General features: G+C 44.0%; 1 protein-coding gene across 1 annotated transcript in view; it reads left to right on the top strand.

Moving 5' to 3' along the window:
• The first annotated feature begins 5,885 nt into the window (after positions 1–5,885).
• Positions 5,886–9,109, top strand: part of PKIA (cAMP-dependent protein kinase inhibitor alpha) — a 43,622-nt gene continuing 40,398 nt past the window's right edge. The window contains exon 1 of the mRNA XM_050313761.1: positions 5,886–6,053. The gene's annotated coding sequence lies outside the window, so the exon portion shown is untranslated. The remainder of the gene's footprint in view (positions 6,054–9,109) is intronic.

Genomic DNA, 9,109 nt, shown 5'->3' with positions numbered 1-9,109 from the left:
CTTGTATCTTCTTATGTTCTTGTACTACAGGCTGCAGTAGAGTTAATTTTCTTCATAAAAGCTATGTATGGTGCTACAGTTTGGATTTGAGATGAAAACAGTGTTGGTAACACAGGGATGTTTTCATTACTGCTGAGCAGGGCTTGCACAGCGTCAAGGCCTTTTCTGCTTCTCATACCACCAGCGAGCAAGCTGGGGGTGAACAAAGAGTTGGGAGGGGACACAGCTGGGGCACCTGACCCTGAACAGGGATATTCTATATTACATGGCATCATGCTCGGCATATAAAGCTGGGGGAAGAAGGAACAGGGGGATACTCAGAGTGATGCCACTTGTCTTCCTAAGCAACCATTTTGCGTGATGGAGACCTGTTTTCCTGGAGATGGCTGAACACCTGCCTGCAGATGGAAAAACATTCAAAGAATTCCTTGTTTTGCTTTGCCTGTGTGCATGGTTTTTGTTTTACTATCTTTATCTCAACCCTCCAGTTGCCTTTTATCCTTTCAATTCTCTTCTTCCCATTGTAGGGGGTCACTAGCAAGTGGCTATCTGGTCTAAACCACAACAGTTCTTCATAAAACATATGCCTTCACTAGTAAGACGTCGTGTAAATCATATCCATTTCCACCAACCCTCGTGGTCTATGCCACTTTTACCACTGGTACCAAGCAGACTAGTAACAAAGCTAAGTTACCTCCAGGGGACTTCATTTCATTAAGAACTTCCTGAAGGTCCTAATGCTCATGAAAAGTCGTATATAATTTCTACATAAGTATATGCTGACATATGTATACGTGAGCAAGACTGCAATGAAGTATTTCCTAACAAGAGAGATTCAGAAAGCTCCAATAAGCTACACAATGTACTGCTACACAATCTATGGCATAGGATTTTGGTGCAGTAAATGACTAGGTGAAAATTAAATGAAAAGTAGGCCCATAGGAGTTTACCTTTCTCTGTCTCTGAACATAGACCCAGAATTCAGGAAAGACACACACATTCTCTAAGTTACAGAGACGCTGAAGTCAAACCCAGAAGCAATGTATGAAAGTATCTTCTACTATTACAATTCACAGCTCATGTATACGTGCATGTTTGCATTGTTACACACTTCCTACAAATTATTCTCCGGATGGACTTGATTCTTGCCATCTCATCTCATTTTTCACTGGTCAGAAATAGCAGTGGTCACTACTTGACCACTTGATTGAAGTGTCTGCAAGTCACTGGTAATTGCAAAGAAGAAAGAGCTTTCTGTAAAACTATTTGTTAATTGTAACACACTTTCTACTGACAAGTGTTACCACAGCAAACTCAAACAGGTAAGGTGAGATTCAACCAGGCCAACAAAATTTTGTATCTATACTAGCCACAGCTGATATGCGATAAAAATACACTTTACCTTCTCAAAACTTTACCACACTGCTAGCTCAGAGTCATTCCATAATCTCTAATACTTATGATTTTTTGTCCTTTGTGATTTTCAGATGTTGAGTCTCTAGTGTATAATTGAAAGTTCTGCCTTTTTTCCCATTAAAACTTCATCCCAGCTCTACAATTTTGCTCCTCATCTGGCTAGTATGTAATTCTAAACTTCCTGTATATTGCTCATGTTTTTTACCCAATTTTAATTAATTTGTACTTACTTACCAATACCACTACTGAAAACGCATTAAAAATATCCAATCCAAATTTTTGAAATGCTATCCCTAACTTTTCTCCAGAGTGATATCTTAACAGGACAACTTTTTGACATCCTTCATATACCTAATCTTTCACATGTACACTTATCTCTATATTCTGTAGTCTATCAAATGGGTTCTTTAGTAAAAACATCCCTGAATTTCAGTGTTGCATGCTATCACCAACTAGGTCATGTAACTGAAATTTTCTAGGTCTCTTCTCTTTTCTTAAATACTGGTACTGCCTGACTATCTTCAGGAATGAGGTACCACCTTTGACTTAAAAAATTTAGATGGAGTTTTACTCCTGTGACTTGAACACACTCTTGATTTTAATTTCACTGTGGAAGCAGTATAATAACCCATTTGTATACATTCATTCATTCCCCTTCATTGTTTTTCCTTTGCTCCACACTTCACTCCAGTCAGCCATTATCAAGATTTTTCATCCCATCTTCACTAAAAAAGAGCTCAACTTCCTCATTTTGTGATTTCTTTACATTTTTACAAGTGATGCACCTTTTAATATTTATTTTAACAATCTACTTTGGAAGCTGGCAAATCTCATATCCTTTCTAATTCTTAGCTCTAAGCCTCAGCTTTCTCCTCCTACTACTTCTACTGTCTTGTTTGAAGTCACTTCCTTTGCAGATAAATACTGAGTGCTCTTTATACAATGTTCTTCTTACTTATTAAAGAAATTTCCAGACTTTTCCCCATATTCAGAAGTTCAACAGATTTCACTATTTCCTTCTATTTTCCCTACAGTATACTTTTTAAAAGCTGAAGTACTTAGATTTCAATCAATTTATACTGGTATTCATTTTAAATTGATTGAATCCATAATTACTAAATCAAATATTCCATTCTCTGTGTGAAACAGGCTCTTTGAATGTTGCTAAAGGATAAACACCTATAGGTTTTTCTACAAAATAAAATCCTATAGGTGTCTTACCCATGTGTTATTCCTTGGTTTTAGCAATTATGTATATTGAATAGTACTAATTAAAACTTGGGCGAAGAGTATTTGCTTTTCTTCAGTCTGGAATGTATTGTTACCAAATAAATAATAATAATTAAATAATAATAATAATGATAATTCTTGCTTTTTAACAGATGAAGGATTTTCTAGTATGCTGATCATTTAGTGGATTGCGTTATGAGTTGCTGAACCATATAGCCCAACAGAAGAGAGGCTGCCATAGCAACATTTTCCTAAGTCTAGTCAGTAGCAATTCTGAACACATATTCCTAACAGGCACATAAATACAATGGACGTATATACAAATATATATACAAATATGCACATGGCCAATCACACAGATCAGTGTAGACAGAAACACTCAAGTAAATACAGATGACAGCAACGGTGAAATCCTACCTCCTCTCTGGCATGGGTCCCTGTAACCTGAAGCGTGACTCTTGCTGCTGGCACTTGCACCCCATACCGAGACACACAGGGAGACCTCTCACACAGTAAGATTTAGAAATAGTCTAGTCTAGGAGAGACTGTGCTGATCAAGAGCAGAGCATAGCCAGACGAGCATACTGACCAGCAATTTGTTTACACAGGACTAGCCCTATTTACCTCCTTAACCGACTATTTTCTCACACTTGTTCATTCCTATATCACCCATATCACTTGATCCCTTCCTTCTCCTGCCTCTGACTCTTGCTCTAAACATCCCATAATAAGCCTTAACAACCCCAACATATTCTTCCTATTATGTGTCCTGTGCCCCTAGGTGGCTAACACCCTCAGTCTGTGAGGTGATACACAGAGGTTTTTGGTTGGCTGCTGGGTATTCCCCCAGCTTCAGTGGGGCTGAGGCTTCCCTGGAAGGGGCTGGACACGGGCTCCTTTCCTCTGACTGGGCTCTCCTGCCTGCCCAAGTGCTTCCCAGTTCCTCTGTGTGTGTGGAGATGACCCTTTTGTAATAAGTAGTAATAGTTAAATTTACTCATCAAATTAGTAATAATAGAAATTTACTCATTAAATTGTAGTGCATGTTATATTCTTATATATATATATGTTATTATAATCACTGTTCTGTTACGGTTAGGAGACTGTACAGTTGTAGAATGGTTCATTAATCTATCAGCATTGTAAGCTGATAAGCATGTAGCTTGCATTTCTTAAGCTTGAAAGACAAACTATTGTGCCTTGTTAAGTAAATATTTTTGTATCTTACTTTTATAAAAAGCTTATTGTCTCATAGCAAGCATAAAGTAACGGAGGGAAGGACAAGAATCAAAGAGTCAGGAGCGGGAATGATACAGAGTATCCAAGATGGACATCTGGAGATGCCTGGGCACTGAGCTGCACACTAGGCCTCGAGGACTAAATACTGATTGAAACTATGGACAGGAAAGCACCTGGCAACTAAAACGGACTTGCAAAGAAACCAACCAGAACCAGACCTGCAAACTCAGATCCAATAGAAGGAGAACAAGTAACTATGGCAGGGAAACTGATAAGGGAATAAAAGTTACTGGTTTTGCTTACTGCGCTTGCGCGCCGTGAGTGGAGCAGGAGTCTCCCCGGCCGCCCAGCATGCTGTTTTGCTTATTTGCATTTTCTATAAATCTTCAATAAATTTTTATTACTATATTTCAACTCAGTTTCATTTTACTTATAACACTTTGATCACCTAACACACTGTCTACTGAAATTAAATATCACTGTTGAGATGCTGCCAGTGCTGCACATTTAGGTCTGCACTGCCAATTAGCAGAAGAGGTTCAAGGCAGGAAGTAAGCAGAGGCAGCCCAAAACAGCACAACTGTAGGGCTAAGGTGAAAAGCCTTACCATAGCTGCTATAAAAATAAACACAATTAATTTCCAAAGACGAACTTAGGCTCAGAGCTTTTGTATTTCTTCTGAGAGACTAAGGACTTCACCTTAATGAGATTCTTCTCTCTTTTTCTGCTTCACTCTACCGCTACAGACAACTGTTCTATCTATACCAAGGCCACTGAAGCAGCTCTTCTTGTTTTAGACCTTACCACCATGGAAGTCATGAACATTTCCAACGTGGGTCAACTCCAAAACCTTGCTGAGGCACCACTTGACCACCAGGTCAATTTCGCTGGCATAGCACTTTGGAAACTCCGGTGTTTGGTTTTTCTGGGAGCTTGTCCAGCCTGACTTTTCTTGACCAGACACAACCCTGCTTTGCTCATAAAATATGAAGAGCTCTCAGACTACAATGATCTGACATGCACTGGTGACATGTATTATCTATCTGAACTGACTGCCTGGTGTTATTTATGCAGCAACATAACTCTGCTTGTCCTGCACATGGGATGGGTCGTGGGATTGTAAACTGTGATAGGAATCCAGCCTTCTTTATGAGCCTGTTGGTTACTCAGTACGTGCTCAGCACTCTCTGAATAACAAAAATAGACATGATGCCTACTGCTGGGTCTCAGAAGTATCAGGACGCCCTTGGTAAGGGAGAAGCGTGCCCATGTGACCTTGAGCACAGCACAGTGCCTTTCCTCTGTTCTCCCCTTCCAGGCACAGGGCAGGAGCTGCTGCCGGAGAAACTCCCCTCCACCCCAGGGAGCGCTGCATTTTTAGGGGCGCGGGCTGCGGAGGGCTGGCGCGCCCTGAGGCCGGGAGGTGAGAGTGGGAACTGGGTGCCCACACACGAGCACGAGCGCTTACAGCGGACCTTCCTTCGAACAGCGAGACAAGCACACGGCTCTCCCGGGGCAGGCTCTCCTTCGCCCTTGCAGCGCTGCCCTGCTGCGTTCCCCGCCGCTCAGCCGGGTACGGCCGGGCGGGCCGGCGGCGCGGACCCGGTGGCGGGCACAGCGCTTGGAGCGGCAGACACAGCCTCCTCAGCCGGGCGGGAGCGCCGCGCTCCCACGGCCCGCGGAGGGGACTCCGGGGAGGGGAGGGCTGAGCGGGGCGGAGCGGCCCATCCCGCCGCCGTGCCCGGGGAGGGATCCCCGACCCGCCGCCAAGCGCCGGGGGACGGTGCCGCCCCCGCAGCCTCCCGTGCAGCCGGGTACGTGCATTCCCGCGGGACCGCCGGCCCTCCGGTGCGGGGGCAGCGCCAGAGCCCCGCGGCGCTCGGGCTGCCGGGCAGCGGGGCCGCCTCCCCCCCTGCGGTGGAGCGGAGTGCGGCGGCCCGGGGAGGGGGCGGGGAGGATGACTTCATGCCGCCGGAGCGCCGTGAATTTAGGAGCAGCAGCAGCAGCTGCCGGCGGCGTCGGGATGTGGGGGTGAAGTGACAGCGGGAGCTGCTGCCAGCTAAGGAAGGAACAGCGCCGGGCACCCGCAGAGCCCAGGGGCTCTGGGCCGCCACCAGCAGCCGCTGCGGGAGGGAGGGAGGAAGATGCGCTGAGCCGGTCGCTGAAAGGTGAGCGGGAGCTGCGGGCGCGGGGGCTGCGGCGCTGCCCGGCCGGGGGAACGCTCCGGCCCCCCCGCCTGCCCAGCGCCGGCACGGGCTGGGGCTGTGCTGACCCACCGAGCTTCCTTCTCTTCCCCTCTCCTCCATTCTCCCGCCGTTCCCTCCAGAAGCGGCGAGGCTGCCCTCTCCGAAGAGCCACAGTGTTGCGTTTTATCTGTCGTTGCCAGGATGTGCGGTGGCCCCGTGCCAGCCCCCTTGAGCGGCCCGGGCTGCTCCCGGTGCCCGTGTCAGGAGGGATGGCGCGGCCGAGGGGCATTTTGTCAGTGGCGCAGCACAGGACGGGGGCGAGGGCGGGAGCACTGCGAGCACTGCGGCAGGTGCGGGATCGCGCCCCGCGCTCCCCGGGCTCTCCTCGGCCCGATGTGCGTTCCCCAAGTGACGGGGAAGACATCTTAGGGCAGAAGGGTTTCGGGAGAACAGCAGCAAAAAAGGATGTCGTCTCATGTGCAGTCCTGCATTTGGAAGTCGCTTCACAGGAAACTAGAGAGTGTAGAAGTTGGTGAACCAGCCCTTACACCAAAATGGATTCTGTTGACTTTTTCGGAGACGTGTGGTTTTTTTCTTTTTCCGTTTTTATCATCCAGCACAAGATTCGTGATGAACAAAATAGCAGCAAAATTCAAATGCGTGTTTGTGTTATGGAAGAATTATTGACTTGCTCTTCCACCATATCATCTGTAGAAGTGGAAAAAACAAGAGGGCATTCCGATTGTAGGTTGGCTGTTGACATTGCACGTTGTTTATGGTGCATACACAGGTCTTAACGCCAAATGAGAAGTGTTTTGGAATTGAGTAGAAGGGGAAAAAAATCTGCCCGGCCTATTTACTTTTTTTATTATTTTAAAATTTGTTCTCTAAGAAAAAAAGCTTGCCCTAAAGCAGCTAGGCTTTAGGGCAAGGAGGCTAAGGTTAGTGTGCAGATCATTAGAATAAGCACTGTCTGCGGTTGTAATGGTTAATGGCTCTGTGTGGTTTGGATATTAAAACAGTGAATGCTCTGGGAAGTAAAGGATCAGGTATTAATCTGTTCTTAATGAAAAAGGAAGCAAGGTACTGGAAGCTGAAGGTTATTTTATTCGATGTGTGTTTACCTATATGTTCATCTTAAAGGAACCCTATGTGTTCAGAGAGAAGCTCAGACAGTTGTGGGATTCTTGGTTGAATCCTCTGATCATGGTGCTAGTGACAGAAGTAGTACTAACAGAGGTAATGGAGTTGCTTGGTTTGTTTTTGTTATTTCTGGGAAGATGTTTAAATAAGTGTATTTGCCTCAGTATGTTGCTGGGTGTGCAGAAGATGAATGATGGATGGCTACAGAGACAGAAAATGTGTATAAAAGACAGCTGAGGCTTCACAAGGCTAAAACAAAGAGTGAGTGATGAATTGCAGTGTTAGAAATCAGTCCAACAAGCAAGTCTTGGCCCTGAAGAACAGTCATTAACTATGACCCCATGTAGGCTTGTTGCTTTAAGCACACCATGGTATATCCAATGTATGTATTTCAGGCTAGAAAAAAAAAAAATCTCATTTTGTCAAACTTGTGTCTTTTATCTACCAGCATTTATTTTGTTCCTGTAAAACACTTGAAAGTGTTGGTTGGGATATTTCTACTGTTTTTTCCTTTCTAAAATAGAGCATGGCTGACTGTCTCAGTGGTTGAAATGTTGTAGTCATTGGCTGATTTCTTCTGTAGTTGTGTTTGGTTGAAAAAAGAAACCATGTAGCTGGGTTCAGGTGCTTCTCGTATTAGTCCACCCATGTTGATATAAGCCAATTTCTTCACAGAATGGCCTCCTGGTCAATTGTTGCAAACACAGGGTAGTATGAGTACTCATTAATGTTGACGCAGTATTCTCCCAGTAAACTTAGCTCTTTGTGCTTTCTGGGAAACCTAAATAATATTTCAAAAGACTGGTAACATTTTTTTAAAACAACATGGTGTCAAGGATTATTTGGTGAAGAGCCATACTGCAAACTTGAATTACTTTTGTTTTTATCTTGTGTACTCCAAAGGCAAATGGTGTAATGTGCATGTGTCCACAGAAAAAAAAAGTGTGCTTAATTATCAATGTGAATTTAGTTAAATGGCGTAACTGGTGTAAATCCATTTCCTAAGATTTCTCTCCTAGAACTCTTCTTCCTCCTTCTGTTATTGTAACTTTCATACCTCTGCCAAGCAGAGAAAAGCATCTTTATTGTGGTTGATCTGGGGCAGCAGCCCCGCTGACTGGAAGAACAGCCTCGTTGGCCAGCTGGTTGGTGCTAGACAGACTGGGTAGCAGCTGAGATTTAGTTGCCTTTTCCTCAGAGGTTCTGCTATTTTGGAACACATCATCTGGGTTAGTTCTTCAGATTTGGAAGAGCTTAATTATCTTTGAGATTTCTAGGCCGCAGTCAGCCTTTGAAACAGGAGGTTCATTTGCCCAAGTTTTATGAGTGGGGGCCATATGGGTATGTTTGCATAAAGCTTGTTTCCTTAGGAGAACAAACTGGAAAACCCAGTGACCTTGAATGCACTTGAAGTTGCAGAGGTTTGATTCCACTTGTCCTTTCCAAGGGTTGAAATGGAACAATTCAGTTAAATGTATTTTCTATTATTATGAGAATATTTAAAGCTGATGTTTCTAAGTGCTGTTTGAATTAGCTGAAATAACCATATTTCAGAGGAAGCATGTCTTTTTTCAGTTATGTTGTTACTAGGCTTTTAGTTGGATTATTTTTTCAAGTTTAAGAATTCCTTGAAGAAAAGCTTGAGCAGGGTGTAAGGGGACAAATATTCAAATGTGAACTTAAAACTATGTACTTTAGCATGTAGAAACAATCAAGAGTATTTCAACAGTAGTGATACCATTTATTCTTTTGAAAAGCCAATGCATTGACACTTTCCAAATTTGCTTCTTGTGCATAGCTAACATTTCTAGGAAAGAAGACATTTCCATCTGAAAAATAAATGCCAGGCATAAACTGAAACTTTGTCTTCTACTATGCAAATGTGAACTAATTAT

Source organism: Myiozetetes cayanensis, unplaced genomic scaffold (genome assembly GCF_022539395.1).
Source record: "Myiozetetes cayanensis isolate MyiCay16 unplaced genomic scaffold, myiCay2020 scf1, whole genome shotgun sequence".
Lineage (NCBI taxonomy): Eukaryota > Metazoa > Chordata > Aves > Passeriformes > Tyrannidae > Myiozetetes > Myiozetetes cayanensis.
Note: the sequence above shows the minus strand (reverse complement) of the source record. Positions and strands in the feature narration are given on the sequence as shown.